The following is a 27,789-nucleotide window of genomic DNA, read 5'->3' as shown; positions in this document are numbered from 1 at the left end:
GACACTCTGGCTAGGAAATTTATAAATAGTTGACCACAATCCTTGATAAGAATTTTTGTATTTGTGATATTTATTTATTTATTTATTTATTTATTTATTTATTTTTTATTTATTTGTTTGTTTGTTTGTTTGTTTGTTTGTTTGTTTGTTTGTTAATTTGTAAAGCGCTCCTAACCCAAAGGTATCTGGGCGCCAAATATCAAATATATGTATGTGTGTTGTTGATGTATGGTTGAACAAAGCTTCCAGAGTAATGTTGTCATTTTATTCAATGCAGTATCTCTAGGTCAAGTCCTTTGCTTATTGTCACTAAACAAAAATAAACTACCCAGGATATGTGATGTCTTCAGTGAGGTGAGGAATAATACCATTTTTGATGTCATCTGTGATTTCATGTGTGTCGGTATGAGCAGTGCATGATAGGAGCACGAGTTATGGTTTTGTAAATTACCATAACTGGAGAATTTCTCTGACTTTTGATTTTGGGCTGCAAACATAACGTTCCTTTAATAAGGTTTTCCTCTGAATTTCACATGTCTTTATTAGAGCAACTTAACCATAACATACCTTTAAGACATTTCTTTCCCTGAACTCGATAGTTTTTTTGTTGCCCAACTTAAGCATAAGACCCCTTTAGCAAAGCTTTTCCACTGAATGTCAACGTTTTTTATTAGAGCAACTTTACCATAATGTCCTTTTAACAACCTTACTACACTCACAATATACTTAGTAATATACTTAATAAGCACAGTGTGTTTGAAAATTCCATCTTCTCCATTTCATCATGCATCAAGTCCACGAAGAGTCGCCCACATCTGTGGACATTCATCAGGGCAGGTGGCATTTATTTAACTAAAATATATATGAGAGTTCACTCTAGAGACTAAAGTAATGTGGCAACCGAAAAAATACAAGTTTAAAATTGGTAAATGTATGTTATATATCCATCCTGCAATTCCATAAACAATATAAATATATTTCTGAAATGATAACATCTTTAGGATTGTAGCATACACTGAGGTAAACTGCAGGCTATTTTGAGGTATTTCACTTCAACTCCCATGTAGGTGTTTTTTGTGCAACATTTCTTTCCAGCAGCGAGCTACTTTCTCTATATACCTGTATGTGCATGCAGGTATAACTAATAAAGAAATGTAGTTTAAAAACAGAAGTAGAAGGACATATCATTTCTGTTTTTTATTTTACACAGTTTCTCAAAACAAAATACTCCATGACATTATACAAACCAATGCACTGCATTTGTATTCAGAGGATGTGCATGCATCATAGCAGATATTTTGCAAAGAAATTGCAAAGTGAAATGATAAACGCTTGTCTTACTAACAAAGCTTGAAATACATGAGAGATTGTTTTTAAATCTACAGTACTATTTACAATACGATAAAAGTCTACCTATTGCATACATCCGCAATACATCCGAAATACATCTCTCTATCTATAAAAAAAATGATACTTTAAATGGCTGAGCAGGCCCAAGTATTTGACTGAATGTAACAAGTGGAAAGCTTTGGTCTTTGCATCCCAAACCAATGATTATGCCGACTTTTGGCAGATCATTGGAGATGGGGCCTCGAAGAACCTTTGGAAATAGGGTCCTAAATGGTGTACCAGAAACAGCATTGAAGGCACTTATTGAAAAAGCACTAGGGGTTGTTCAGGCGGAGATACTGAGTAAATATGACCAACATCCCATCTGGTCATACCATCTTACATCTAGAGACATTTGTAATCTCATTAACATCATCAAATCCTCCAGGGCACCAGGGCCGGACGGAATCTGTAGCGCTCTCATAAAATCTGCCACTGATGCCTGGTCCGAGGCACTTCATGTGCTTTTTTCCTCTATTGGAATCTCTCAGAAAATGTTAACTTCCTGGTGTGACAGTATCGTTGTCCCTGTCTACAAAAAGGGTAGCCCTGTTGACCCAGGCAGTTACCGGTTATTGGCAATCCTGGATTCCCCGGCTAAGACCTTTGCCAGAGTATTTCTATTGGAAATGGAAACATGGGCAGAGGGCTGTGATATCATCCCACTCAACCAAACTGGATTCCGGAAGGGACACAAGAATTCTTCTAACATCTTAGCCCTTAGTACAATCATCCAGCAGGCTTGGATGGTAAGACAAATTCCGGTCTGCGCTGGATTTATAGGTCTTAGTGCCACATTCAAACCATTGATCTTAATTGTCTCTGGTGCAAGCTCGCAGGATAGGTTACTCCCCCCGGCTTATTGAGCATGATTATTTCTCTCCATGATAACAGCTGAGTTAAGTTCAGGATGGACCAACACAGTAAAACCACTGCATGGATACCCACACATAGAGGCCTAAAGCAGGGCTGCAATCTTGTCCCCATACATTTTAATTTCTACCTTGCCGATATGGGTAATGCCCTGACCAGCCCAGCCTCTATCCCTCTGAAATTGGGCTCTGTAGAAATGAAATGGTTGGGCTATGCAGATGACATTGTAGTTATTGACTTAACTCCACGGGGTCTGCAGGCTACCTTGAATAACATGAAGGAATATACTGACTGCAACTCATGGTGGTGAACACGGTGAAAGACCAAAATTATGGTTTTCTGCCTGCCTACTAGAAAAGTACAGAGTGTTGAGTGGGAGATGAATGGACAGGAAATTGAAGTGGGTAATACCTACAAGTACCTGGGTTTGCACCTTGATAACAAGATACAAGGTACAGTGCACTTACACTATGTCCGTACCAGACCCACCACCCTAATTGGAACCATCCGCTCGTTTGTGAATAAAGTAGGCGGGTTTTCAATCGATGCACTGCTTAAACCATATCAAGCAAACAAGCAAAGGTGACTTCTATCATCCTCTATGGAGCAGAACTATGGGCCATGCAAAACCTTGCAATGGTCAGCAAACTTGTGTGCATTCTACTAAAAAGGCTACTAAGACTACCTCAGCGCACCTCCATTGATATGATTTTCCTTAAGTTCAAGGTGTTGCCCATAGCCTCAAGAATTCAACGCTGTAGCCTGACCACTGCTTGGAAAATGTCAAATGTACCGGACCAGTCACTTATGCGTCTCATACATATGGTCACGCTCACACGATCAGCAACAATGCAATCTGGCTAAAATAAACACACTCATGAATCACTCGTCAAAACAAGGTGACTTAACATCGGACATGATGCTGAGTACTTTCAAGAAGCAACTCATGGAAATGTTGAGTGAGAGAAGCTATGAACAATCTATGGCAAATCTCACTACTAAAAACCATGCCTTAGAATTCTATCATTAAATGCAGCATCAGAACATATTACCCCAATATGTACATCAATTCATAGGTAACTCTCTTGTCTGGGACTATATTAAACTGAAATTTAACATCGTCAAGTCGAGGGAGATGGTGGGTGCGTGGCATGGTCTTCCAAGGGAAAGTATGGAATACCGACTGTGTGGGGCAGGGGTTCTGGAAACAGGAAATCATCTCCTGTTTGAGTGCGACCATGAACATGACGGATGACGAAAGAATGAACAGAGGATGGGAACTGTTTCTGAGTGGAAAAAGTGAAGCATGCATTATCTACTTGACGATTTTGTGGAGGAAGATCTCCACTATTCTGGAAATGTGTAGCTGGAATGATTGACATCATTGGACACATAGCCAGATCTTACTCTTACTTTTATATACTATATAAATTAAGATTCCACTGCATGGATGTATGGCTTGTATTTTACGATTTGTACAGGACATTTGGCTTTTCTTGGTTGTGTGAAAAGTTTGTTTCAATCTACATCACAATAAAGTAACAAAATAAATAAAGATGTATGTACATAAGCAAATGTTTAATAATTATGGTAACAGTTTGTGGACAGCATTTTCAGCCTGCACACAAAAATGATTACAAAGAAGTCCAATAGAAAATTATATTTTACTCAATTATTACATACATACACAATGTAATTCATTTAAATGACACTTCTCTTAATGCACATTTCAACACATTCCTTACATTTGTGAAGCATTACTATCAAACTGCAACATTCCATTCCCCCATGTAATGTTTCGATGTTCACATACTAAGAACACTTCTGGTCACGTTGAGCATGTCCATCAACAGGCACCAATGTCAGCGTTTACATGAGACAGCAGCAACTACTAAATAAATTAATCTCAACATTTTAGCCAACAACAATCACAACATCATCATTGCCCACCTTCTTAGTGTTATGAGCCCTCTTTACCACATTTACATTGTACTCCCCCCAATATGTCCACAAAACAAAAGAACATGCATCGTTGCCAGGGAAAAGCACAGACGGGGGATGGAAGGTGCACAGGCCCCAGGTAAACATTTCAAATGGTCAAAGACAACAATCACTGCATCATCAGTGGCAAGTAAAAAATAGACCTGGGGCGTGCCTTTCACAATGCTCATCTCTTCCCATTATGATCGTCCCTTCAAAATTTCATTTACCCTCTGAGGTTTCCTCAAGCCTCCCAAGCCAATATCCAATGCCTTCTCCCTCTGTGCAAATTTATTTGCTCACTACTTTTTCCCCAAGATCTCTACAATTCAGGCACTCTAACTCCTCTCCTATCTCTCCCTGTCACATCCTTATTTAGGCCACCACCTCTCCACCTATCCCGTCGACTCGCAAATACTTCTCTCCTAACTCTTCCCCCGAATTAGCACACATTATTTGCATGGCCAGCCCATCTTGTAATCCTATTGACCTATTAGCTTCTTATACAGTCAAATACATAGTCCCAATCACATGCCCTTATCTCTCTAAGCAATTTAATCTCACTCTCTCTGTCCATTCGACTCTTCTCTGCCTCGTTGAAATCTGAAATTGTCCTAACCTTTAGGAATAAACCTTCTACTGACCCATCAGAAAACTATTGCCCAGTTTCTCTCCATCGCAATTATTCAAAGGTTCTTGAATGGGTGGTCTTGGCCTTAGAGATACTCTTCAATCTGGCTTCTATAGTAAGCACTCCACCGAGAGAGCACTCATGAATTTCTCCAACTTTTTCTCTGATGGCCAACACTCCAAACTGTCTTCTACACTCATCCTTTTGGACCGATGTGCTATTTTAGATACTGGCAACCCCCCCTCTCTTCTCCTCACTTTCCAGGACCATGTCAAAAACCTACTCTTGCCTGCATTGTCTCTCTTCTCTAAGGTTGCTCCTTTAAAAACAATTCCTGAAATACGAAAAGCTCTGGCCATACCCCAACCCTCTCTCTGTCAGTTTACACTGAAGATCACTCCTTGAACCTCTCCTATTCACCCTCTATTCCTTTGCCCCAGGAAGACTTATCTCATCCTTTGGCTTTCACTATCACCACTTTGCTGATGGCAGCCAAATCTTTGTCTCTTTTCAGTCCTTCATCCCAGCCATCTCAGAACAGATTACCAACTGCCTCTCAGCAATCCATCACTGGATTGCTTTTTGCTTCCTCATGTTGAACTTTTAAAAACGGAAGTCATATTTCTCCCAGCTTTTATTGTTATCCCTCTCCCCTCCTCTCCAACGCACCTAACTTTCTTGCTCCCATGTACAAAGCTGCCAACATTTGTGCCCTCTTTAATACAGACTCCCACTGCAGGAATTCATCCAACCACCAACCAACTTTGCTGCTCATATTACCGTACCCTTCCCTGTGCCTCCTCTCACTCCCTCTCTTAATCAATACACATCCTGCTCCATTGGAACTTGTGCCCATCACAAAGCAAGTCCGACTATGGATCTCAGCAAAGCTTGGCTGCAGGTCACATAAACTGCACAATCTTTTATGCCAATGGATTCCTAGTCAGGGTCCAATTACCTCTAACATTGGCAAACAATTAAAGCAAGATTTCATATACCAAGTTCTAAATTGTTGAAAGGGAAATTTTCCTAAATATGGCCTTATTTCAGTTCCGGTTGTATGCCAGTAAGAGACATCTTTATACAGCTTTAACCTAAGCAAATTGTTGCTATCATCCATTTTGTCCCAAGTTAGCAGTCAACTCTTTATTATCAATTTCGAAGAGGTATGGTCATTTCCCATTTCCTGCATAAATCATTCACATCTGCTAGTCAATCTCACCATAAAATGGTTACTATGAAGACTACCTCTCCTTCAGAAAGGCCCTCAAAATGTGGTTATTCCCTCCGGCAGCCTGAGGTTTCTTTCCTTCCCCCACTCCCTCTCTTCATGGCACCATATGCCTCTGTCACCATTTTTTTCAGTTGCAGAACATTTACTAATGCAAGGTAAAGTACTAATCTCAGAACAGTCAGCATGACTTGAATTCACCCAGAAACACCAAAGCAAAGCGTGGAGCGAAACATCAAGGTACGTAGTCAACCATCAGTAGGTGGACACCAGCCGCAGGCATGACAAGCAACCCACATGCACTCACATCCATTGACCACTCCAATACTTTAAGCACAAAAGCCATCGACTGCAGTTACAAACTACGATAACATTTGGTCTAGCTGGACACACAACAAATCTCCAGCACTAGAATGCAGCTTTAACATATGACAATGTTCGGTCAAGCAGGTCACATAGCACATTTCTCCTGCATGCTCTAAATCTCCTGACCTCCCCATCACTCATCCACATGCTTGACTATCTTGGTTTGCTTAATGGAACATGGCCAGCCCACCTAACACCTATACTGGCCCAATGCGCACCACATTTGATTCAGTCCAACACTCTACATACCTGGACAATTCACAACCTACTGCTACTACTTCTAGGTTGAAAAGGGGTGTGGGAGACCCTCTACTGAGAATGAACATGAGTCAAATATCCTGTCTCTTATATGGAAGTTCTTCAACTCAGGAGGGTCTACAACCACTGCACCCTTCACAGTGGAGAAATATCCATTTTCATATCAGTTTGTGTCCCACCCACAAGGGCAGTACAGCACCGAAATGCTAGGCAATTCTGAACAAGAGTACCATCAGCAACCCCAGACACATGTTTCGGCCTTGATGGGCCTCCTCAGTGACTACTACTACTTCACTCGCTTGACAAAGAGGAAGAGTCTTGTGTCCTCTCTCCAGCCACCCTACCTGTCCCTACCACTCCTTCCAGTGCCGGGAAATAATGTAATTTTGTACATTTTTACAGTACTCCACTTTAGTTTGAAACACTTGCCCTCCTGGGTTAATGGTTTTTAATTTTATTTATTTATGTTATGCTAAAAACCTCAGAGAGGCACCAAAGAACAGACAAGGCAAAAAAGCAACAAACAAAATACCCGAAAAACTAATTAAATCAAAGTCAGACAGTCAAGAGATAAACATACCACAGGATAAAGACAAACAAAACACTGATATCCAAAGAGAAGTATCTTACGTTTCTTCTTGAAAGTTCAAGAGGGAGCTGATTCCATAAAATAGATGCTATAACATCAAAAGAATGTCCTCCACAATACGGCAGCTTAAAGGATGGAGTATGTAGCAATGCTTTAGTAGAAGAACCCAGTTGCCTCTTGGGGCTATAAAGAATATTTTGATCTTTGGGATACTGAGGGACACTGCCTTATACACACTTATGAATGGTGGTCAACACTTTGTGTTATATCATGGCAGCAACCAGAAGGCAGTGTAAGTTTCTCAAGGTGGGAGACATATGCTCGTGACGAGGAATGTCAGCAACCAACCAAGCAGCCGTGTTCTGCAACACTTGTTAGCATTTAAGATTAGTCTTATTGGCCCACGCAAGCAGTGTGTTACCACAATCAATTTTGAAATTGAGGATTGCCCTAGCAATCGTTGCCCTGTGATGATGAGACAACAAAGGACTTAGTTGTCTCAAAAGATGAACATAGTAACTGCAGAAGCTAAAAGTCACATTAATATGTAAAAAAACATGGAAATAGTTGTATCAAGGGTGACTCCAAGGGACTTAGCTTTACGCATAGTCTGAATTGAGCAGTTGTCGACAATGATAGAATCATAGCTTTTATCAAATTATTTTGCCTTAACAGTGGAAGAAAGTAAATATAGTTCTGTTTTTTCACTTTTAAGACACATACCATTGGCAGTCATCCACATTTGCACTTTTTTAGAAAATCGGATTCAGAGCTGTAGAATCCATTTGATGGTTACCAGACAGCTCCATCAGAAACTGTGTGTTGTCTGCATAATTCTCAAAGGTCAATCCATGTTCAAAAAGAGGATCATGTAAAGGCTTCATTAAGATGTTGAAAAGTAATGGGACCAATGGTAGAGCCCTGAGGGACACCCCAGTCAAGTGGAAGTTCATGGGAAGAAAACTGTCCCAACACCAGTCTGAAGTTTCTGTCCTTAAGAAAGGATGTTGTCCACCTAACATCATCGGGGGTAAATCTCCCCACCTTTGCCAGTCTGTCACTCATAATCTCAAAGTCCAGAAGGTCAAAAGCGACAGACAGGTCAAGAAATACAAGAAGACCTGCCTTGCCTTGATCTAATAAATGGAGTATAGCTGAAGATTGAGCATGACTGCTTCAGTTCCATGGGACCTCCGGTCGCCAGAGTGATGCAGCTCGAGAAGGCCTTTTCAATCAATATGACCTTGCATTTGTTTTTATGCAAGATAATCAAGAAGCCTTAGTAAAAATGTTGTGTTAGTATTTGGCTCTGTTGCATCAAGGGAAGGCTTTTTCAAGAGTGGAGACACACACGTTTCTTTAAGTGAGATAGGAACAACATTATTCCTAAAAGATGAATTAACCAAAGCACAAAGTACAAAAATAACAAGGGCAGATCATTCCTTACTTTTGCAAGTCACCTGTTTCTTGTATTTGTTTTGTTTTGTCATTGGTCTATGACCCACTTTGTTCACACACTCATAAACTAGCTCATGACATGTTTTCATCTTTCATATCTAATCTAGCTATTGTAAAGTCACCCGTCTGGGGAATACCTCTGATTTATGTTTGAAATTGACATCCTTTTTCGTTAAATAAATACAAATACATTTCTAATTACATCATCGATGTTTTCATTGGAAACTCTGGCACACTGATGAAAGCTGTGGCCTTTTGCTACAGGCAAACTGGCCACTCAGCCACCACAGCTGTTCCATGGGCCACAGGCCATGACATGCAGCCATAACCAGGCACTCTCCAGAGACATACAAAGGTCATACAGGGAACAGAATGGTAGCATGATGGGCTCAAACAACCCTGTACCCAAGGTATGATACAAGGAAATAAAAGCAGAAATTCCAATAAAACATTACAATAAACACATAGGCATCCAAAAATATAACCCACAGGGTATTGGATTACCATTGAGAGCATGTCATCTGCCGAGGGGACAAGTCTTCAGTGGTATTACTGGAGTGCAGCGTGGGAGATGAAGATAACATTACTTCCTGCCCATCTGGTAATGCCATGTGATCTGGAGTGGTGCAATTCAATGCCGCCTGATAAAACCTAGCTTACAGGGGCCATATTAGATTAGAATGGAATATTAATACAAATATCCCTAACAGAGCTTAAAAAAGATTGGGCCTCATTACGAGTCCGTCGGTAACCGTGCCTGAAATTCTGCAGGTTACCTCCATTCCGCCTCCGTGATTCCCGGAATTACCGGGGCATTACGACCCCGGTGACCTGGGAATTCTGGAGGCGGAATTCGGTAAATCCCCATTCCCATTGAGTCCAGTAGGACTCAATGGGAATGGGGAAGTGGGAACACCGGCACCATCTCGTGATGGCTCCGGTGTTTCCACGTCCGCCTGCAGGCGCGTGGTGTTAAACCCGCCAGGTCAGACCTGGCGGGAATGACACCTCCCGCCTGCAGAACTCGAGATCACCTGGTCCAGAAACAACGGTGGCGGTGGGTTTACCGCCACCGTTATTTCCGGACCGGGTGACTCGTAATGAGGCCCATTGAGTTAAAAATAACACAAAAATGGCTGAGGGGATCAGGCACGTTCCTGAGACCTATAGTGGTCATACAAAGATCGGAAATGCGAAATTGAGTGTTCCGGCAGCTCTGTATCCAATGTACGCTACAAGGAAATAATAAGAAAAGTTCAAATAAACACGTGGCAAACCTAAAGTAAAATCCACAAGGTAGCGGATTATCATTCAGAGAGAGTCATCCACAGAGGGAGAAGACCCACAGTGATACTGTGTCATTTGGTATTATGATAGACAACAAGGTTACACGTGATGTACAGGTGTGTCTAATGGATGAAAACAACAAACATTGGGGCTCATTCCGACCCTGCCGGTCTGGAAAAGATATGCTGGTATTTCCATGTACTGGCACTTTTCCAGACTGGCAGAGTACAATTTTGCTGGTGGGGGTTTACCGATTTACCTCCAGGCAAGTGCTGGAGGTAAATCAGGCTGCCACTGGCCAAAACAACCAGTATTACCGGTGCCAGTAATACCGACAATCCCCTCCACATCATTAGCATGAAGGGAACGACAACGTTGCCAATGGTGATATTATCCTCGGTCGGCGGGCCGACCCACGGTAACATCAACGCCACCCACGTTGCATTTGGCCCCTTAAATTGGGCTGCGGGCAGTTACCGACAGGGCCCACCCCCCACCTCTGTTAATATCGCCTCAATGTTATTCTGAATGCTTTTTCTATTGTTCTGAATTCTTTCCGGAAGCCGGCTTGAATCTGATTTCAAATGTTCTCCTCTACGTCCCAATTATTTAACCTAGTTACTAATAAGTTCACACACCTTTACTAAGGCTATCTAGTAAAGCGATTGGGCGATAATTCCTTGGGTCATCACTATCGCCCTTTTTGAATATCGGGATGATTTCATTGTTCTGCCAGGAATTAGGTGGTTTCTTATCAAAATGTATTGAATTAAACCATTTAGTTAGTACTGGCATCCGAATACATGGTTCCTTTAAAAAAAACAGTCAATTGGTAGATCGTCTGAGCCGGGTGCCTTCCCTCCTTTCTGAATGCTCAATGCTATTCGAACTTCTTTAAATGAAAATATAAAAGGATCTGCCACTGGCATATGTGTAGTACTATACACAGATTGTGAAGATTTCCCCAGCCTAGACCCATTGTATTCATTATTATAATGATCATACCATGCATGTTTTGGGTGCATTCATATCAAAGTGTGTGGTAGCTCTGACAATGTGTGCTGCGAATTAGTAAGAGCGACATTGGGGTGCTACAAGACCACATGTAACATTACATTACCCTAACAGCCATATCTTCACTCTGAAACAGCATCTAGGGTGAAATGCATTAGCATCTAGTTAGTGCTCTGGTGGTACAGATTGACCAGTGGCACACAGAGACAAAATATAGGCAGTGTCCCTAGAAATGATTGTGTACTTGTTCGACAAACAAAACCAATTCCACAAGTGACAACCAACATCCCTCAGTGTCACAGGTTAAGTCGCAAATGTTGAAGGTATAAGAGCAACTTCTCCTCATGGTGGATAAGCCCTACTCGCCAATGTAAAAAGAATAACAGTTACTGGCTGTGTGATGGTACAGGCATATGTCTAACACCATTATCTCTATATAGCTCTTGATTATTCCTTAAAGGTAGTAACACAAAATCAGATTTCTATAAGGAAATCATGAACTCAGATAAGCATGAGGAGGACAATGTAACATAGCAAGAGTGGTTAACTGTGACCATGGCTGCATGAGTGTGAGCTGAGCTCTCGATGCAGGACCGTGGGCATTCTGATAATGAGATCACCTCATGCCTGAGAGTTCCTGGCTTGTAAACTAGGCAGGAATGGGTCTAATAATCTAGTCCACACTTTTTACCCTTTTCCTCCAACTACATTTCCCTTTCATGCAGTTTAGTCTTCACTGGTCCACACTTGACCACCATGCTTGGCAGTCCCTGAATTGCTATTCCAGAGATTTCCCCATGGGAGGGAAAACATAAAGGCAATTGGTGGTCAAAAGGCCAGCACGATTTAACTAGGTGGCTTGAGCACATCATGAGCCCATCACACAGATAAACATTACTTGTTATCTTCTATCTATCAGTGTTTGACGTGGCCTCACACAGTATGAATAATTCCAAGCATGATTACAGTATGCTTTCTTTATTCAAACCAGACCTACGGTCCACCTTAATGGATACACACACACACACACACAATCACAAACATTACTTTCCCCCTCCACATCACCCCCTCCCATGTTGCTCTTGCACCTGCTTTCCCATTCCCTTATCTTTGCCCATTCCTTTCGTTTCACTAACTAATGTGGGGTGAAAATACAGCCCCAGAGTGACAGAGATGGAGAGGTCATGCTGGTCCCCTATTGTGAGAGTGAAGCTGGCTGATGTTGTGACCCATTGCAGGCCAGTTCAGAACATTGTTTTCCGATATAAGGCCTAGGCAAAGAACAAAAATTGGCCTATTTCAACTTTAGTAAAATACAAAGACACTGGCCCTCATTACGACCCTGGCGGAAATCGAAAAACGATGGCGGAAATGCAATACCGCCATCGAATAGCGCTCGGTGCGACTATGACCCGTCACCGCAAAGTACGAAGCCATTAGCGACACCGTAGTGAACGCCAACGCTAACTGCACCAAGCACGCGCGCGCGCGCGCCATGCCAAACCGCAAACACCACCATGGTGCAACGGTACGCCAATTCCGACCCTAGCGGACATGTACCTAACGCCATCAGGCATGGCGGAATGTACCATTCCGCCATGGCGAGAAGTACGGCATCGCGAATCAACCGTAAACGGCCCCACTGAGTGCCTGTACACCGCTCCCTGCCCACAAAGTACAACTCCCCGTAGGTGCAATGAAGCCACAATGCAACCATTGAAATGTACAAGTCACCCATGCATGCCAACGAACAAAAGAAACACAACAGGGGCCAATGGGAGCTGCAGGGCACAGATGGCACGAATACAGAAGCCATCCCAATGGACATGACCACAGTCCCCCACCAAGAAACGCACGCAAACACAGGCACCTGTGACCAGCAATATACCGAAAACCACATCATTCAACCAGTCCACCTGGCTGACCGGCATCTGTTACACAAAACCCAATCCCCCGCCCCTGAGCATGACAACATTCAAACTGGCATATTGGCAGCCCCCATCCCTGACCTCACTGGGCTTCGTAGGCAAACGCGCACAGCACAGTACCACGCAACGAAACCCCGAAGCTGGAACCCAATGCAGATCTCCTCACAATACATCGCCCCCCAAATAGGCATATGCCACATCACTTGCAAAGAAAAACGCTACACGGGCCAAATCAGAATAGATATTTATGCACATCAAAATCACCAAGCACATACAGCCATCAGGCCATGAAATCCAAAACACCAATCACCATTGTGGGCTGCTTCCGCAAGAAATGACCAGCCACTACCTGTGTGTCGCCCTGTTCCCCCATGGTACACAGAGCCACATCCACGTCCGAAAAGGCAACATGGAAGCGCACAGAACCGCAGGGCCGTCCCAATGGGGAGGCACTAGTCCAGCTGAAAGGCCGAAATGTTGCTCCGAGCCACCAGTACTGCGTAAGGGCATGTGGGCCATTGGCGATCGTCCCATAAGATCGTAATGCTGCTCCACTGATTAACACGAAGCAGCAGGTGTCGGGAGTAAAATCCATCTGCAGGAGTGGCATACAGATGGCAGTGGCAAAAGGGGAGGAGATACCTGTCAACCAAAAGAAAAGAAAAAGAACAGAATGGCCATCAGAACTACATACCAACAACTCACTTCAATGATCACACGAAATCCACAGCCATATGCATGCTAGCCCACTCCAAAGGAACATCACCACCCCAAAACCACTTGCGACTCATAACCATCTATATCGAGGTGCAAACACCATCGCAAACGAGTGTCTGAGGGCGCCTCGAGACAGGGAGGGCTCAACAAGGCCAGATGGACGATGGTCCCACTATGGCAGCCCTGCATCACATAGCGTAGGGGAGGCGGATAGATCCCAAGAAGCCCTGTACATGGCAAACTCTGTATCAAATCACCTGCCCATGCATCCATCCATCATTCCCTCATCCCGGGATCAAAATGCCTGAATAATTACTCACATGACATTAGAAACATCCATTGAGTCTGTGCGTTATGCAGCCTGCTAAATCCACAGTGCCCCAGCCCGTAATTCCAGTGTTGTGAAGTAACATGTATTTGGGAACGGACGGCCTCATCGCCCACGTAGCAATTGCGCATCCCAAACTATTCATATCAATCATTGCTCCCTCGCCATGGGCCCTGTCTCAAGGACATAGAACAATAGAACGTTACATTTGCAGTCAGACCTGTGGGCATCTCCTCGCCGCTAGCTGGAAACCGAAAGCGCCGCCCTTCGAATTCCTCATTTGCAACATCACGTCGAAAAGGCATCTGTGGCCGTTTGAAATCACTAATCATCCCATCGAGTGCGGCTGTGTGTGAAAATGGCAACTGCCTTCACCCACGAATGGGACGCCCCGCCCGTCGTTGCAACTCGGTACAGTGATGCATGAGGGCCCACCGTTACTCGAGTACTACGTCCCACTGACCCCTCACAAATCTGTTCGCGACTGCACAGATAGTATGTGAAACAATGGGACCACAGCAGAATGAACATTTCAACCAATCTTACACGGCCATCGGGTACTAATACATGATTGCAATAGCAAGATACAATTCCCCGAATTGCAGCGTTGTGCGCGGGACGTGCTCGGCCAAAGGGGAGAGCAGTTTGCACAGGTGGAATCAATCACCACAGGTGGAGGCCATACAGCCTGAAAACACATAAATTGCACAGCCAGTCTCCTCCCACAACCACACCGAAATGCTACCGGCAGGACTCGCGATGTTGGCCCTGGGGGACCTGATAGCACTGCAAGTGCTCCGACTCCAAGAAGTAGACGAACACCAACTAGAACCAGCCGCACGGAGGAGACGCAGGAGGAGGAGGAGGCCAAGGCAGGGCCAGCAAGGCCCACCAGCACAGCCACTACCACCACGCAGGCAGCCCGCAATTCAACGCCTCCGAGCACATCCGTTCAACCTCACTGATGAGCAGATCCACACCCTCTACCGTCTGGACCGGGACACCATAGCCGCCATTGTGGACATGACACAGGCTGACCTTGTCAGCATGATAGATAGCCCAACCGCCATCCCACCCCTACTGAAGGTGGTGTCTGTACTCCACTTCCTGGCCACAGGCACCTACCAGCACACAGTCGGACAGTTGCATGGCATTTCTCAGCCACTGTTCTCACGGACACTATTGCAAGTGCTCGATGCCCTCCTGAAGCACGCAGACGACTACATCTCTCTACCACGCTCGGAGCAGGAAATTACCAACACAAAAGTGGGATTCCATGCACTTGCCGGCATACCGGGTTGCATTGGTGCCATCGACTGCACCCATGTTGAATTGGTCGTCCCACATGCCATGGAGGCCCAGTACCGCAACCGAAAACAATTTCATTCCCTGAATGTACAGATGGTGTGTGACTCCAACAGGATCATTACACATTGTTGTGCCCGATTCCCTGGATCAACCCATGATTCTATGGTCTTGAGGAACTCTACAATACCACGCTACATGGAACGACACGCAGGGAACAGATCCTGGCTACTCGGTGAGTCTCATTACATGCATGATGATGTGGGGTATGTGAATTGTCAATGACCTGCCAGGAAGGGGGGGGGGGGTGTGCGTACGTATCAATGGCATTCCACATCATACGTTTCTCGTCCACATACAGGTGATGCTGGATATCCACTGAAGAGATGGCTCCTCACACCAGTCCGGAACCCACGGGACCAGCATGAGGAGGACTACAACCATGCCCACTCACGTACCCGTGTAGTCATAGAACAGGCATTCGGCCTACTGAAGACCCGTTTCCGCTGCCTCAGCAGGTCTGGCGGGGCACTCCTGTACCGCCATGAGAAGGTTGCAAAGATGGTCATGGCATGTGTCATGCTCCACAACATGTGCGTACGTAGAAATGTGCCCATGCCCCCTGACGCAGAACTACAAGCACCTGATGATGGTCATGATGAGGGTGGGGATGTGGCAGCACCTCATGGAGTCTGCGAGGCACCGGAGGGCCGTGACATTCGTCAGCATCTCATTGATGTATGCTTCTAGCACTCACGCCTGGTGGCTGATGCATGGACACGGGACTCGTGGCACTGCGTGTGTCTGGGACATGCACAATATGGACTGTACGCCTATGATGGCCTAGTACACAAAGATCAATGTCCACACTTCTCATTGGTTGATCGTGCACTTTTTATGGCATATGTGATATCATGTTGAACACCCTATCGACCCGCCACCCAAGTGAGCCCAACACACCCCCTCCACCCTCCTACCTCCCACCCGAACACCAGTGTCCAAAGATGCTCATTGTCAGTGGGCTGTCGCTATTGCATGCCCCCTCTGCGGGTACCAGGGGCACCCCTGCCTGTGGAGCGCAGGTTCCTTCCAGATCTACGTTGGGGGCTGCCCTGGACGGAACTTGCAACGGATGATGTGTCTGCCTGCTCACGTCCATGCATGTCCCTAAGGGTTTGCGAGAGCTCAGTGAGCACACGGCGCACTGCGGCAAGTTCGGCACATACGTCTTTGGACGTCGCATGCAGTTCCCCCCTCAGGCTATCGGTGCTACTCTCCATTTGGACTCTCAGGCTCTCGGTGCTACTCTCAATTTGTGCCCTTAGCGTCTCTGTACCTCTCTCCATTTCTGCCCTAAGTGTCTCTGTTGATGTTTCTATGTCTGCCTTGGTGCCCCCACATTCATCGGCATGGCCCTTGAGGAGTGTGGCCATTTGCTGCTGTTGGACGATTAACTTGTCGAGGGACTGTTGCCTCTGCTGGGCCATGGCCATTTGCGGTGGTGTCACAGAGGGGCTGTTGTCCTCATGTTGCCTTGCCACAGGGCTTGTGGGGGATGGCCAGTCGTCGTCTTGTGGCTGCACCTGCGTGGTATCCTCATGTTGTACGGGAGGGGACAGACAGGGGGATTGGGACAGGTCATGGATGGATCTGACCTCGACATCCCCGTCTTCTGTGTCCGAGCATGCTGCCATCAATGGGGTGTCACCTATGGTGCTGCTGCCACCAGAGGCAGTGCCTTCTGTGGCATCCATTGGGGGGACCTGTGGTGGTGGTGTTGTGGCCATGCTGGCTGCTGGGGTGCCTGTTGATGTTCCCTCCTCTGTGCTGCCACCTGATTTGTGCTGCTGCCGTGTCTTGATGCGTGCAGCTGAGGTGGAGGGTCTCTGGCCGTTGGTCTTGGCCCTCTTTGCAGGTGTGCTGGTAGGGGTGTCCTGTAGCTCGTCGTTTGGATCGGACCCTGTGGTGGAGTAAGGGAGGGCGAGGGTTATTGATGGGTCAGTGGGAATTGGAATGGCATTGTATCACATGCATTGGGGTGGTACCTGAGGGTGATTTGGGTCGGGGTCTTGGAGGTGCTTTGATTCGTGTGTGGAGTGAGGGTGCAGTTGTTTGGCAGCCTGCAGTTAGGGTGTGCCTGCTGCACGTGTAGTGCGTGTATTAGGGGTTTTTAATTATTTATGTATTTATTGTGGGTTTTGACGTGCGCTTTCAGGCCGATGTGTGTGGACGTTCTCCTGGACATGTGTTTCTGTTGCACTATGTGGACGCATGGTACTTCACATGGTTGGACTTTGTGGATTTGGCATTGTTTTATCTGGCCCACCTACCTGAATCTTCGGATGTCTGCACTCCTTTCTCCATCCCTCCGACTCCCTCTATGCTCTCCATTCCGATGGTGGAGGCACAGATTTCTTCCCAGGGGGTCAACTTGATGGGTGATTCAGGACCTCCCCCGGTGGCTGTGGCAATGTTGCGGTTGGCAGAGAGTATGCTGCGGACGCGTATCCGCAGGTCGTCCCATCGCTTGCGGCATTGCTGTGGGGTGCGGGGTGCGGTCCCCACCGCACTTACCCGCTGTGCCACCAGAGCCCATATGGCCTTCTTGTTTGCAAGTGCCGTCCTGGTCATTTGCGTGGAGAAGACGACGGCTGCATTCTCCTGGAGGGTCTCTGTTAGCACGGTGAGTTCCTCACGGGAGAAGTGGACCTGCCGCTTGCGGTCGCACGCTTTCTTCGCTACTTTTCCCATTTTTCGTGGTTTCGCTAGGGTGGTTGACGGGTTGGGGTGTGTTTCAGGGTAGTGATTTTAGTGGTTGTGTGGTTTTGGTGTTTTTATAGGTGTACGCCGGGATGTTTCCCGTTCCGGGCCCATGTTTTAACTTCCGTTTCCGTATATTTCCGGCCACCGTACTTTCCGGTAGGCGCACACTGCGGTGACCGCTAAGTGGGGTGGCGGTATTGCACCTAGGGCGCCGTACGGCGGCGGTGTGGGCCGTTTTGGGGTCATTTCCGCCATCGCGGACTTTGCACTTCCGCCGTGGCGTGGTGCTCGTGCCCGATGGGTCGGAATGGGCCGCACTTTGCTCCTTCGTACAATGGCGGAAACGCTATTTACGCTGTGGCGCTCCGGTCAGTCGCTTTCCGCAAGGGTCGTAATGAGGGCCACTGAGTTGAAAGAATGTGTGCCTTAGAACTGTAATATTGCTAACTGTGTCCAATGGAGTCAAACAAAAAGAAACAGGTGGTGCTGCAGATGTTGACTTTGTATAAATTGGGAAAAGGCACCTTTGATAGATGTAAAAACGCAGCAGTGCACGTGGAAAGAAAAGATACATTTGAAATAAGGCGCATTTGGAAGATAAAAAGGAGGAATGATGCCTGACATTTAAGAAAAAAGTCAAGTGACAGATTGCGTTATCAGAAATAAAGAGACATACAGGGTAATTCATAGATTTCACTGCAGAGGCAGCGCACGCGAGCAGCGCAGAGAGGGATCGTGCACCAGCGTGCACCAGCCGTGTGCGCTAAACAGCATTCTGGCGCAATGCGTGTTCATAGAATTCCCAAGCCATAATGAGGGCTGGCGCAGAGAACATCCCGCAGCGCCAGTTACGCCCCCAAGAACGCCCCTTGCACAAGGAAAAGCCATTGAAATCCCCAATGCAGTGCAAAAGGCGCGCTAAACCTGGACCAGCTTACAGGTCCGCTACACTGCAATCGCACGAGAGGGGAACGTGTATTTCTGGGGTGTGCTGGAATTATCACACGCGACAGGGCTCGTGCGAGCGGGGTACATGTATTTCTGGGGTACGCAGGAAGTTTCACACACGATAGGCCCTGTGCGAGCAAGGTACGTGTATTTGGGGGGTGCATGTGGAGAATCACACACGATAGGCCTTGTGCGAGCGGGGTACGTGTATTACTGGGGTGCGCGTGGAAAATCACACACAATAGGTCTTGTGCGAGTGGGGTATGTGTATTTGGGATGTGCGCGTGGAGAATAAAACGCGATAGGCCTTGGATGAGCGGGGTACGTGTATTTGGGGGGTTCGTGTGGAGAATCACATGCGATAGGCCTTGGGCGATCGGGGTACATGTATTACTGGGGTGCGCGTGGAGAATCACACGCGATAGGCCTTGGGCGAGCGGGGTACGTGTATTTGGGTAGTGCACGCGGAGAATCACACGCAATAGGCCTTGTGCGAGCGGGGTACGTGTATTTGGGGGGTGTGTGTGGAGAATCACACGCGATAGGCCTTCGACGAGCGGGGTACGTGTATTTGGGGGGTGCGCGTGGAGAATGACACGCGATAGGCATTGTGCGAGCAGGGTACGTGTATTTGGGGGGTGCGCATGGAGAATCACACGCGGTAGGGATTGGGGAGTGGGGCACGTGTATTTTGGGGGTGCGCCTGGAGAATCACACGCGATAGGGATTGGGGAGTGGGGTACGTGTATTCTGAGAGGTGCGCGGGGAGGTTCACACGAGAATTGGCAGTGTGGGTCCTCCCAGGTGTGCCCTCTACCCCCTCCCCAGCCCCTGCAGGCAGCCCACAACACAGGGGACTACCCTGCACCCCTGGTCATGTCCCGTAGGCAGCCCATTCACCCTGGGCATGCCCCCAACCAGCCCACATGTCACCATGCACTAGTGAGCACCGACTCATGTCCCCCTGCACCCCCACCCATCCAGCATTGATGGGCACCTGCCAGCAGGCCCTGACTCATGTCCCCCTGCACCCCCGCCCATCCAGCATTGATGGGCGCCTGCCAGCAGGCCCGACTCATGTCCCCCTGCACCCCACCCATCCAGCATTGACGGGCACCTGCCAGCAGGCCCTGACTCATGTCACTCTGCACCCCCACCCATCCAGAAATGACGGGCACCTGCCAGCAGGCCCCGACAAATGTCCCCCTGCACCCTCACCCATCCAGCATTGACGGGCACCTGCCAGCAGGCCCCGACTCATGTCCCCCTGCACCTCCACCCATCCAGCATTGACGGGCACCTGCCAGCAGGCCCCGACTCATGTCCCCCTTTACCCCCACCCATCCAGCAATGACGGACACCTGCCAGCAGGCCCCAACTCATGTCCCCTGCACCCCCACCCATTCAGCATTGACGGGCACCTGCAGATGTTGACTTTGTATAAATTGGGTAAAGGCACCTATGATAGATGTAAAAACGCAGCAGTGCACGTGGAAAGAAAAGATACATTTGAAATAAGGTGCATTTGGAAGATAAAAAGGAGGAATGATGCCTGACATTTAAGAAAAAAAGTCAAGTGACAGATTGCGTTATCAGGAATAAAGAGACATACAGGGTAATTCATAGATTTCACCACAGAGGCAGCGCACGCGAGCAGCGCAGAGAGGGATCGTGCACCAGCGTGCACCAGCCGTGTGCGCTAAACAGCATTCTGGCACAACGCGTATTCATGGAATTCCCAAGCCATAATGAGCGCAGGCGCAGAGAACATCCCGCAGCGCCAGTTACGCCCCCAAGAACGCCCCTTGCACAAGGAAAAGCCATTGAAATCCCCAATGCAGTGAAAAGGGCGCGCTAAACCTGGACCAGCTTACAGGTCCGCTACACTGCAATCGCGCGAGAGGGGAACGTGTATTTCTGGGGTCTGCTGGAATTATCACACGCGACAGGGCTCGTACAAGCGGGGTACATGTATTTCTGGGGTACGCAGGAAGTTTCACACACGATAGGCCCTGTGAGAGCAGGGTACGTGTATTTGGGGGTGCATTTGGAGAATCACACGCGATAGGCCTTGTGTGAGCGGGGTACGTGTATTACTGGGGTGCGCATGGAGAATCACATACAATAGGTCTTGTGCGAGTGGGGTATGTGTATTTGGGATGTGTGCGTGGAGAATCACACGCGATAGGCCTTGGATGAGCGGGGTACGTGTATTTGGGGGTGCGTGTGGAGAATCACATGCGATAGGCCTTGTGCGAGCGGGGTACGTGTATTACTGGGGTGCGCGTGGAGAATCACACGCGATAGGCCTTGGGTGAGCGGGGTATGTGTATTTGGGTGGTGGCGTGGAGAATCAAACGCGATAGGCCTTGTGCGAGCGGGGTACGTGTATTTGGGGGTTGCGTGTGGAGAATCACACGCGATAGGCCTTGGACGAGCGGGGTACATGTATTTGGGGGGTGCGCATGGAGAATCACACGCGATAGGCATTGTGCGAGCAGGGTACGTGTATTTGGGGGGTGCGCATGGAGAATCACATGCGGTAGGGATTGGGGAGCGGGGTACGTGTATTTCGGGGGTGCGCGTGGAGAATCACACGCGATAGGGATTAGGGAGCGGGATACGTGTATTCTGAGAGGTGCGCAGGGAGGTTCACATGTGAATTGGCAGTGTGGGTCCTCCCAGGTGTGCCCTCTACCCCTCCCCAGCCCCTGCAGGCAGCCCACAACCCAGGGGACTACCCTGCACCCCTGGTCATGTCCCGTAGGCAACCCATCCACCCTGGGCATGCCCCCCAGCCAGCCCACATGTCATCATGCACTAGTGAGCACCGACACATGTCCCCCTGCACCCCCACCCATCCAGCATTGACGGGCACCTGCCAGCAGGCCCCGACTCATGTCCCCCTGCACCCCCGCCCATCCAGCAATGACGGGCACCTGCCAGCAGGCCCCGACTCATGTCCCCCTGCACCCCACCCATCCAGCATTGACGGGCACCTGCCAGCAGGCCCTAGCTCATGTCCCCCTGCACCCCCACGCATCCAGCAATGACGGGTACCTGCCAGCAGGCCCTGACTCATGTCCCCCTCCACCCCCTCCCATCCAGTAATGACGGACACCTGCCAGCAGGCCCCAACTCATGTCCCCTGCACCCCCACCCATCCAGCATTGACGGGCACCTGCCAGCAGGCCCCGGTTCATGTCCCCCTGCACCCCCACCCATCCAGTAATGACGGGCACCTGCCAGCAGGCCCCAACTCATGTCCCCCTGCACCCCCACCCATCCAGCATTGACGGGCACCTGCCAGCAGGCCCCGACTCATGTCCCCCCAACATGTCATAAAGATGCACATTCATGGGCCTCATGTCCACCAAAATACCACTGCACGCCACCCCAGTCTTGAGACCCAATCAAGTTTCCCATCTACCCCACACTGAAAGGCCTATTTCATGACACAAACCAAAAGTCAACTATGACCATCAACACATGTCCGTCTCACACACACACACACTGGGTGCCAGTGATCGTGTAAACCCACATTGTGACATGCAGTAAACCAATTAGCAAATACCACACATGGAAGTAATAAATCAAAATATATTTAGCACAAAATGAAGGAAATGGAATGAAAACATGAAAAATATTTTAAACAAGAAAAGAAATGCATGTCCAAAAATTAAAAAAAGAAATGAAGTCTCAATCCAAAGTAATCTAAAATAAAGTAAGTCCAAACTCTACGTCCACCAAAGCAAATCCAAATGAAACGTAAATTTTAAAATCCATTGATCCATGGTGATTTAAAATACGTTCTTTCTCAAAAATCCACAGTTCAACCAGGGTCCATGAGCCCAACGAATGAAATGAAACCATCAAAAAAGCACTACCTAATGAAGAACTATATACAAATATACAAAAATGTGGGGCATTGTCCAAGCGTCCCAAAACAAATAAAAAGAGAAAGGAAACCTAACACTAACTAACTATATACAATGGCGGTGGGCAAGTCCTATGGCTCACTCTGTGATGTTCCGGGCCAGGGCATCATCAAACTCCATGTCGATGTCCCGTAGGCGGGCTTCTGCCCTGGCCCCGAGGTCTAGGAGGGATTCAGACATGGCCTGTACCAACTCCCTGCGAGTTGCCTCGAGGCACTCAGCCTGCCTCAACGCCCGGCGCATGGAGAACTCCGCCCTGACCATGGTGAGCCGCGCCTCTTCCGCCCGCCGCCATTCTGCATCTATCCGCTGGCCCCCAGCAGCCACACGGAAGACACTCCCATTCCAGGGTCCTCCTGCCCCCTGGCCAATGCCTGCCCCTCTGATGTTGATGGCCCCAAGCCATCATCGCTCCCACCTTGAGCCTGCTGCTGCTGTCCATGTGCCCTGTCGGATGATGCCTGCACATCCTCCATCTGCTGGTCTCCAGTTGGTGGGGTGCCCACCCCTGCTGGACCTCCGACTCCCGACTGTGGCAGGGATGGGATCCCCACCAAGCTGGCTGTGTTGGTCAGGCCAGGTCCACAGGGGGCCCTGTTGGAATCTGGGCTGGAAGATGGCAGGGAGAACGAATGGTGCATAGTCTCCACAGAGGAGGAGAGGTCCGCCAGAGTGCGCGACACATGTAGGAACCCTCCGACCATGGTGCCCTCCCAACTCGCAGCTCTTCGTGATGGCGTGCGTGGTCCCCCCAGGAAGCATGCACGTCATCACAATTGACACGTGTGCGCAACGCAAAACCAAACAGGGTGGAGCCCATACGGTCATGGGACTCCTCGTCCGCAGGTAGTGGAGAGCCAGATGACTTGGGCCTCCATCCTACCTGCGGACATGCCTGGGACAGGGCATCCCTGCTGGTGCATGGTGGTGCAGTCACAGGGTCAGGGACAGTGACATGCACAGGCCCCTCCGCGGCAACCTGTGCTGCCTCCTGCCCCTGGACTGCACCACTTGCACCAGTGGTACTACCCCCACCAGGCCCCATGTGCAGCTCAGTAGCGGGCTCCTCCTCCTCTGTGGAGACCACCAACCTGGATGTCTCCGCACCGTCTCCCACCATTGCAAGCCCCTGTGGGGGCTCACCCGGCCCTTCTGCTACAGCCATAGTGGCAGACGCGGCACCAGTCCACTCACTCCTGGATGATGGCAATTCCTGGGAGGGTGGCTGGGCCTTGCGTCGCTGCCTGGTGGAGGCATCCCCGCCGCTTTGAGCCACAGCGCCGTCTCCGCCCTCTTCTTCACTCGACGCTGTGTAGAGGGAGACATAGAACACAAGCATCAGGGTATTGTACAATAGTCCCCTAGACAGGAAGCAATAACACATGAGTGGCACTGTCAAACGTCACTTCCATCCTGTCCCTCCACAACAAATGGGTCAATGCAGGCAACACATATGCAGAAACAGGCACGGCGCATGCAATCAACATCAGCATCCATGTACAAGGGCCTCTATTGACATTAAGGTTTGGCTTCAAACTCACATGCATCATGGCTCATACTAATCCCATGCACACACATCACCGGAGGGTCATGCATCAGGGCTAGTACACCACAGACACAGTGGATACAAAGGTGACTAGACTGCATAAGTGAATCAACACATGGTCACGGACATGTGTCATGCATCCATGGAGTTTCAAAGTCACACACATGCTTCTCAGACACACAGACATGTACACCATACATGTACATGAGAGCAGCACCCATCTCCCACCCCCATCCATGTCCAAAAACAGAAACAGGCATGCATTAATGTGTACATTCCGCATGCCGCTCCCCAGGTTGCATAGGAACACATGCACCATCCATGTGGTTCCTGCATGACTGGTCTCACATGCAGCACCATGATGTCCCTGCACACACACATCCATACATGCCCCATGTCACACATACAGGCAAGCAGCTGACTACCAGCACACTGCAACATGCACTGTTTCACACAGCAATGCATGGCCACTTACCGCTCAACTCCAGACGGGTCTGCCTGTCAAGGACCTGGGCGTGGAGCGCTGGGCTAATGCGTTCCAGGACCCTCATCTGGATGTTGCTCAGGCTGACCCGGCACCCCTCTACATCCTCTGCCTTCATGGGGCGCCAGGCCTTGCTGAGGGTCCTGGAACTGAAGTCCTCCCATCGCTTCCGGACGTACTTGATGTCGCGGGTTGCCACCCCCTCCGCATTGATGGCAACCATTACGTCCTCCCAGATCCTCTCCCGTCCTTCCTTGTTGGCGCGCGATGGTGTGAAGAGGGCATCATAATGCCCCAGAACTTGCTCGACCAGGACACCAACTTCCTTGTTGCTGAAGCTGGTACCCCTCTGCCTCTCTGGCTGATGGTCGCCAGTGGTCTCAGATGGTGTATGCCCCGACATGGCGACCCCCGAGGCAGGTGTGTGTGGGCAACTGGGTCCTGGAGCGATGGTATCCCAGTCGGGAGTCTTCTGTTCCAGCAGGGGTGGACACAGCAACTGGACCCCTGCAGATGGCTGATGTGCAGGCACCAAATAGCAGGGCATGTGGGCAGCAGGCAGCAGCAGATGGCAGGTGGGAGCGTGCTGTGTGCTCTGGGGGGCAGGAAAATTGCCTTTTGGGCAGGAGCGTGGTCTTCCGTGTGTTGTCGCGTGGCCAGCTTGATACGGAGTGATTTGTCACGTGAAAAAAGTGCACGTCAGCGTGTAATTCGAGGAAAGGCCATTAGTGCGTAAGCGCGTCTGTGACGTAACGCGCACAGGCGTTTACCACAACACAGGTGCATGTTCATTGTACACTTGAAAAAACTGCACATCCGGGTGGCACTGCATGTAATTGAAGGTAAGGCCCTTAGCGTGTACGCGTGTAAGTGACGTGGCACATATAGGCTGGCTTAAAAGGTACGCATAGGATGCCATTTTCTTGTACGTGCTTTTTGTGGAGAGCGAGCGGGTAATTCTTGTACTTCTTGTCGATTCACACGCGATTACTTCACAACAGTTCCAGTTCGTACTCCCTGTTTACTCAGACAGCGTTCATTTCTTCTTTTGGCGGGGGTGTTGCCAACGCGTCTTTTTCACGTTCTTTTTCCAGGCAGACGGTGAGTCGCGCACGTATTTTCCAACTGTGGTTGCCCCCGTGTGCCGCGTACTCCTTCAGAGGTCATTGTAGGCTGCTTGTATCACGCGTATGCTTATTTTTGTGTTTCTGGGTGCCACAGCGTAGTGCAGGTTCATTTTTCAACGCACGTGGTCTACCATGGGTTGCGTGCACGTTTAATTTGTTTTTTCGGGTGCCTGTGCATTGCGTGACCCGTCACCTTCCCCCAGGGGTCACAGACAACATTGCTAGAGCACTAGGGTACGAATTCCATCTAGTACCCTACCCCTTTCACCCCAATTGCCCAGGACAATTGTTTACTGCAACTCCCATACGCACAACAACATCAGTGCCATGGTTGGGAGGTGACCAAGCAGTACGGGAGGCAAAGGTGGCTGACCTCCAAAAGGTTGGCGTGGTAGGGGCCGTGGCCAGGATGTGCAGGGTGGCCCAAGAGGCCAGTGTGTGGAGGACCAATCGGGCCCACCTATGCCCCCTCCCACCCCCCACTGGTTGTGGGAAATGTAGCTGACACCATCCCAGCTCAGCCCTTGTTAAACCGGCCCATATTGTCAACTGAACCAGCACAGGATGACTCCCAGGTGACTTCCGTGTCACCAAGTCAAAGCCACGTGTGGCGGTGAAAGTTGCTGTCACCAGGCCACGTGGATCTGGGGCAGCAATGTCATCTGCTGCCCCAAGTAGCCAGCGTGAGGAGGCTGCAGGGGCAGCTGCAGCTCAATCCACCCCAGTTCCGAGTCTCCCAGCCGGGACAGTGTCGGTCCAAGTCCTTCACACCGAGGTTGGTCCTGCCAACATCACCCTGCAGTCAATGACTGCATTGAGACCTTTGGTCATTGTGCCTTTGCAAACTTCAAGTACCCAGTCCACCTGCGCTTCTGCCCCTACCAACCAGAGCGGCGTAAAACAACTCAGGATCCGCACCACCTTCCAAGAAGAAGAAGGGTGCTCTTGCACTACAGGCTGGGACCCCAGACACGGCTACACACTCCGGTACTTCAAGGAAGACTAGCTTCAATGACGCCAAACTAGATGCACTTGTGGCCTATGTGTTGGCACATAGCCGCAAAATGGTGGTGACTGCAGGGTGCAAGACTACGCCTGCTCAACGTAGGGCCCACTGGCAGACCATCGCGGACCACATTAGTGCCCTTGGATTTGTGAGGCACACAGCTGATGGTTGCTATAAGCGGTGGAATGACCTGAAACGCAGAGCAAAGAACAAGATGGCTTCCAATCATGCCTCTACTCTGGTGACTGGCGGTGGGTCTCCACCAGAGGACGACCAACTCACTGAACATGAGTCTGTAGCTGGAGCCTTCGTCACAGAAGAACAGATCCGAGGCGTGCGAGACCTACCAGATTATGAAGCATTGTCCAGTGAGTGCCCATGCATGTGTGTGGAATCCATTTGTATGTTGCTTGGGTGATGTGTTCTGATTGAGTGCCAGGTGAGGCTGTGTAGTCATGACTGGTATGGGCCACCCATGTGCTCCCTCAAAACCATTCCCCGGCCTTGGGTTTGGGTCTGACAGTATCCCTTCTGACCACAGTGGCCAATTTGCACCAGATTACTGCAGTTGCCCTTCAACTGTCATCTTGCAACTACATTGTTCAAAATGTTTTCCTGTTCAT

This window comes from Ambystoma mexicanum, chromosome 1p, assembly GCF_040938575.1.
Source record: "Ambystoma mexicanum isolate Mex_15411 chromosome 1p, UKY_AmexF1_1, whole genome shotgun sequence".
NCBI lineage: Eukaryota > Metazoa > Chordata > Amphibia > Caudata > Ambystomatidae > Ambystoma > Ambystoma mexicanum.
Note: the sequence above shows the minus strand (reverse complement) of the source record.